At 48.7% G+C, this 5,900-nt stretch overlaps 1 pseudogene; it reads right to left on the reverse strand.

The window, feature by feature from the left end:
• Nucleotides 1–3,710: 3,710 nt before the first annotated feature.
• On the reverse strand, nt 3,711–5,182 carry LOC133774624 (coiled-coil domain-containing protein 50-like; annotated as a pseudogene).
• Nucleotides 5,183–5,900: the final 718 nt, after the last annotated feature.

Consider the following 5,900-nt stretch of genomic DNA (forward strand, 5'->3'; position numbering starts at 1 on the left):
TCTAAGTACATTTCTTCTTTCAATTCATTCCGGAAAGGAGGCAACCTTGTAGGAGCAGAGACTGTGGAGCAGGAGTCGGGAAACCCGCTGTTCAGCTCTGCCACTTGCAGGCTGGGCCACCTCAGCTGCCCATTCACCTGTCGGTCTAAGCTAGAAAACGAGAAGGTTGGCTTGTGTCTCATCCAAAGGGCATTTTCACTCTACACTCTGAGATTTGAAGAGCATTGAACACTCCTGGCGCTGTGGTGGGATTCCCATGGCTTCTTACCTCTGTGTTTATAATTCCTTACTGTGTTTTCCTTTCCCACCGCTGACAGCAGCTGCTGGCATGTTTCCTAGGAGCACGTATTTCTTTCAGTTTGCCCAGCTACAGACCAGATATAAAGAAAGTTGGGGGAGATCTGGTGTGTTTCACTACAACGCTATTGGAAGAGACATATGGGCTAATCTGGATTGCTGATGGCACAGGACCAGCGTTGGTTGCTGATGGAGAACTGTGAAGATGAAGTAGGAAGTCAGGCCATATTCGGAGGAAAAGATACGTCTCCTTCCCAGAAAACCAAAACCCCATAAATAGAAAAGGAAAGTGTGAAGCCCAAAGCAATCTTGAAAAGTATTTTAATGTCATCCTATTTTAATAATTTTTTTCTTTTAAGTTTGTATTTCTTTGAAAGACAGAAAGAGAGAGCTTCCATCCAATGATTCTGTCCCCAGATGTCCACAGTGGGGCCCAGGCAAAGCCAGGAGCCAGACTCTCTGAGTCTCCCATGTAGGTGGCAGGGACTCAAGCACTTGAGCCATCACCTGCTACCTCTCAGGGCGCACAGCAGCAAGAAGCTAGAATCAGAAGCGAAAGCCCGGACTCTGGTAAGGGACGTGGGCATCCCAAACGGAATAGTAACTGCTCCTCTGAACTCACACCCCAGACGTCCTTGAAAGCATTACATTTACTTGTGGAAACTAGGAGTTCTAGGTGGAGGAGGGCAATGGATAAAGGCCAACAACAAGCAAGGCTGGTTAGGAAAGAACATTAGTGTCTTGGAATTTCCATAATAAGGCAACAAAATGACACCAAGGTATCCAAGGCCACTGGCTTCCACTGTGCAATCAACACAGCAAACCCTGTGGGTAGGTGAAAGCACACAGCTCTGCAGAGGGGACAGAATCCTTTCCCGGCTACTGTGGTGGAAGATGCTGTGGTCAGCAATGTCCCTTTATTTATTTATTTATTTAAGATTTATTTCTTTAAAGATTTATTTATTTATTTGAAAGTCAGAGTTACACAGTGAGAGAAGAGAGAGAGAGAGAGAGGTCTTCCATCTGCTGGTTCACTGGTTCACTCCCCAATTGGCTGCAACAGCTGGAGCTATGCCAATCCAAAGCCAGGAGCCTGGAGCTTCTTCTGGGTCTCCCACATGAGTACAGGGGCCCAAGGACTTGGACCATCTTTTACTGCTTTCCCAGGCCTTAGCAGAGAGCTGGATCAGAAGTGGAGCAGCCGGGACTCAAACCGGTGCTCATATGGGATGCCGGCACTGGAGGCAACGGGTTTACCTGCTACGCCACAGTGCCAGCCCTGGCAATGTCCCTCTAGACACCTGGACAGGGGGTCCTCCAGGGGAGCTGGCTAAGGCACTGGAGGGTCTGGGAGAAGGTGAAGGCCACCCTGAGGGACCATGGCTCTCAGACAGACAAATGCTTCTCCAGCACTCTCCGGGTCATGTCCATGCCCCATCCCAAGTTGTCTGTGTGGGTCCTGGGGACCAGCAGTCATGTGAAGTGGCTGAGGCTGTGGCTCTCACCCACAGGAACCCCGAGGTGCTGCAGAAGCTCAACAAGAAGAAAGCATATCAAGAAGCTGGCCAGGAAGTCCGATGCCTCTGATCAGAGACCCCACGGATGCTGGGCCCAGGCCTGAGAAAGGCTGGCTCGTTTCCTTCCCTGCTGACACACAGGGATGGCGTGGTGGCCGAAACTGATGAAGAGAAGTCCCAAACCAGGTGTCAGATGAAGGGGCCGTGCCTGGCCGTGATGTCAGCTTCCTGCTCCCGTGGCTTGTGATGGGTCGGTAGAACGTCCAGGCTCTACACACCAGTAGCACCACAAGCAAGCCGCAGCTCCTGCTCCAAGGCACATCCTGATAAATCCTAGTGCCACGAGCAAAAACAAAACCGGAAACAGCTCTGCAGTAATATTCTCATTAGCCCAGAGAGGTGGTGGATCTTAGGCAACTAGAAATAAGGGGCACGAGCCTAGTAACTCACAGGTATCATTCCTAATACCTGCAGGCAACAAGATGTAAAAGGTGTTTAACCTCAGTGATATTTAAAGTGAGATTTTTTCTTTTTTTGCCCATCAGACTGGAAACAAATATACAGTACCCAGTACTGGTAAGGGTGTAAGGCATTGGCCAATCTTATTCACTGTAGATAATACCAACAGTTAAATACGTGTAGCTATTGACCTGGCAATGTCAATCTTAGAAATGAAGGTTTCAAATATTTAGCTATAGGTATATAAATTTTGTCTATCTACATAACAGAGTACTATATAGCTGTTTTAAAACAATGAACTATATCTAAATGTACTGACGTGGGAAGATTTCGTTGTAGAAAAGATGCTGTGGAAGAGAAGGCATGGTGTGATCCAACTTCGTTCTACAATGTCCAGGTGTGCACATGTCCAGGTGGACACACACACACACACACACTGGCCAAAGTCCTTGCCAGCTCCATCCCTCATGGCGCACACTGCCCACCTGGTCCTCTGGGTGCTAACACGGTGCACACCCTCTGGCTTCCCTGGTGGAGGACTGTGTCCTCTCCACACAAGCTCTCCCTCTCCTGGAGCCCTGGCTTCCTTCCGCATTTCTGCCTGATCCCTAGCCTTAATCCCTTGTTAACGCAGGAATCTGGAAGATTATATCCCAGACTGTTGGGTATTTCTGAGGCAGCTTAACCCACTGTGCCGCAATGCTGGCCCCATGATGATACATTTTAATTATTTTGTAATTAGGAAAAAAGAACACTGAAACTATAAAGAATAAAATTATCTAGATGTCTAGATGATGGACTGTGGTTGGAGGGGGCCCGGAGCACCCTCCACGAGCCTGCAGACCCTGTTACTTTTTCATCGTGTACCTCAAAGTACGAAAGTCTCCAAGAAGGTGGAGACATTCAGTGAAACTAACCAGAGGCAGTGCAGTGTGCCTGGGGAGAAAGCACCACAATTCACAGCTGACGGGCTGGAGAAGAAGGAGAAATACATAGAGCTTTCATTGCATCGAGACAATGGGGTTCGGGTATTGTTTTGTTTTGCTTTTTACTTCTTACATTCTTGTATTCTGTAATGCATCCCAACATATTTGACTTTGTCCATTCATCGCCATATAGTTCTAATTGCTAAACAAAACCTAGTCCTCAGAGACCAATATCCCATATCCAACTAAAGGGCATTTCACAGCTCTTGGACGCTGTATCCCAGGAAGGATCTGCAGCAGAGAGGTTGCCATTAGAAACCACATGTTCTTACACTGCCCAAGTGACCAGGGATAACCAAAACATTTGAAATGAATTAAAAATATTTATGGTCAGGAAGAAAAGCCTGAGGATAAATCCCAGGACTGCAAACAATGGAGGAGGAAAAAGTGGGGAATGCTTTGTATCATCACAGTGAGTCCATGTTCAAGGCGGATTCTTAGATTTTTTTTTTTACTGCTTGTAATGAACTCCTTCATGAGCGGTCTCTACTTCTGAGGAATGACAGGTGGACCTATGCTGCTTTGTAAAATGAGTGCAGTCCCTAGCCTCAGCTTCTGTCGTGGTAGGTGGTGGTGGCAGTGCTGGCCTCTCACTCTTAGAACAATGAGTTCAGCACTCTCTCTTGACTCTGCAAGTACTGATTTAGCTGACTTTAGCTTCCTCTCCTGGTCACGCTTTCTTTTCTCCAAAGATGATTTTCCCCCTCCTTGGCTTTCTTTCCTTCGGCCGTTAGAAGCTGAGCAATCTCTTCATCCTGGGCTACCTGAGCTGCTCTCGTGTCGACTCCGGCAGCCGGAAGTTCTTCTTCTTGCAGTTTTCTGGCTATTTAAGCATCATACCATTCCTGATACCTGTGGGTTACTTGTGGTGGAGTAGACACAGTATCTTTCATTACTCGGGGCTTCATCTCTCCATCTTCACAATAGTAACTGTCTCCATGAGCATTGGCTGTGGAGAACTCTGGAATGTGTTTCTTTCACCTTTTCCTAGTATGGAATTCAGTTATGAATAATTAATTCAAACTGTAAGCTAGTTTAGATGAAGTACATTTAAAATTAAGACTTAATAGTATGTAGTATGATAAGATTAAATGATATAAAATATGGGGCAACATATTAAAATCTTGGTCTTACGAGCTTTCAGGACCTGTCGCGAGAACCGCCGTTCCTCCATGACAGGCTTTATTTTAAGCCAGAAAAGACAGGCCTAAGGGTACGGGAGTGAAGCTCTTCCTGGAATGTAGATTCTTCCGCCTTCCTGTGTGACGCCTAGCCCCTAAGTTGCTCAAATGCACCAATAACATGCATAGATTTAGGTAATTGCCATATAAGGAATAAGGGACTCGCCTACGTGTGCAGTGACGTATGTACTTGTTCATTCGAGGGCATACAAATGCAGGAGGGGGGAGGGGCGGGGCTTCTTGCCTCAGCACTGCGCTGTGTCTGTGTCCTACGTGCCAGTCAGAGCCCCAGCCAGCTGGTAATAAATCCTCTTGCTGTTGCATCCAGCCTGCCTTCTGTGGGTTGTTTTGGGGAGGGTCTCCTACCGGACCAACACTAGAACTCTTTTTCTTGCAAAAGGCGAGCTATGTCCTCATCCTTCTTCCCCTGGATGCACCCTCTCTCTTCCTCTACAGTCCGCTTCTCCTGAATTTCCTGAGCAAGTTCACAGCCTTGTTGTTCTAGGTCTTTGTAGCGCTTCCAGAGCTGAGCCTGGGCTCCTAGGCCTTCCTCTTGGAGCTGCTTAGCCACCTGGAGGTCATGCTGGACCAAAGGCTAAGCTGCAAGTTCAATGCCCGAGTCATGCTCAATCTCTTGTTCCTGAAGACTGCGAGCCAAGGTGTGGTCCTCCAGGACAGCAAACTCTCTGCACACTTCCTGGGATCCCGGCAGCCTGGACTGGTCAATGCTGACTTCAGCCATAGTGGGCCCCGGGGTGCCCAGTCTGCTTTCAAGCACCGCCGCCGACGCCGAGCCGGGCCTGCGCACAACAGCAGTGCCCGAGAAGGGAGCCCGCAGGCTCTGGCAGCGGCTGGTGACAAAGGTGGTGGGAGACAGCCACCGGCGCACTGGATGGGAAGCCCACCTGCTCCGCGCACCGCATCCCCCCTACCCCACTCCAGCCCTGATCAGTACCAAATATCCCGGGCCCGGAAGTGGACCCGGTTCATGCCCAGGTATTGTCTGTTTCTGCGGTGGGCTGCAGCGATTAGACAGTCCCGCCTCTGTCAGGAAGTGGAGTAGATTTCAGAGGACAGCCGCCTAACTGGCTTCTGGCCGAGTCTTTGTGGAACACCATGCTGTCCTCCACGGGGTGGCATCTGGGAGGCGTTCAGAGATGAGGTCATCTGTGTATTTCCGCGGCACATCCAGATCCAGCCCTTAAATAGTTGCATAACCTTGGGCCAATCACTTGGCTTTCTGAGGTTTAGTTTTGTTACACTGAAATTAAGAATAATCTTTAACAGAAGAAGAAGGAGGAAGAGGAGGGAAGGAGGAGGAGGAGCATAGATCAGCTCAACGTCTCAACATTGAAAGATCATGGTCTCTTGATAAGCTGATAAAGGCTCTGTAACATCTCTCCTGGAAAATGCACAGGAGGGCCCATGTCTCTTCCCAACCTGCCATCCTGATACCCCCG

The sequence above is a fragment of the Lepus europaeus genome, chromosome 15 (assembly GCF_033115175.1).
Source record: "Lepus europaeus isolate LE1 chromosome 15, mLepTim1.pri, whole genome shotgun sequence".
Taxonomy (NCBI): domain Eukaryota; kingdom Metazoa; phylum Chordata; class Mammalia; order Lagomorpha; family Leporidae; genus Lepus; species Lepus europaeus.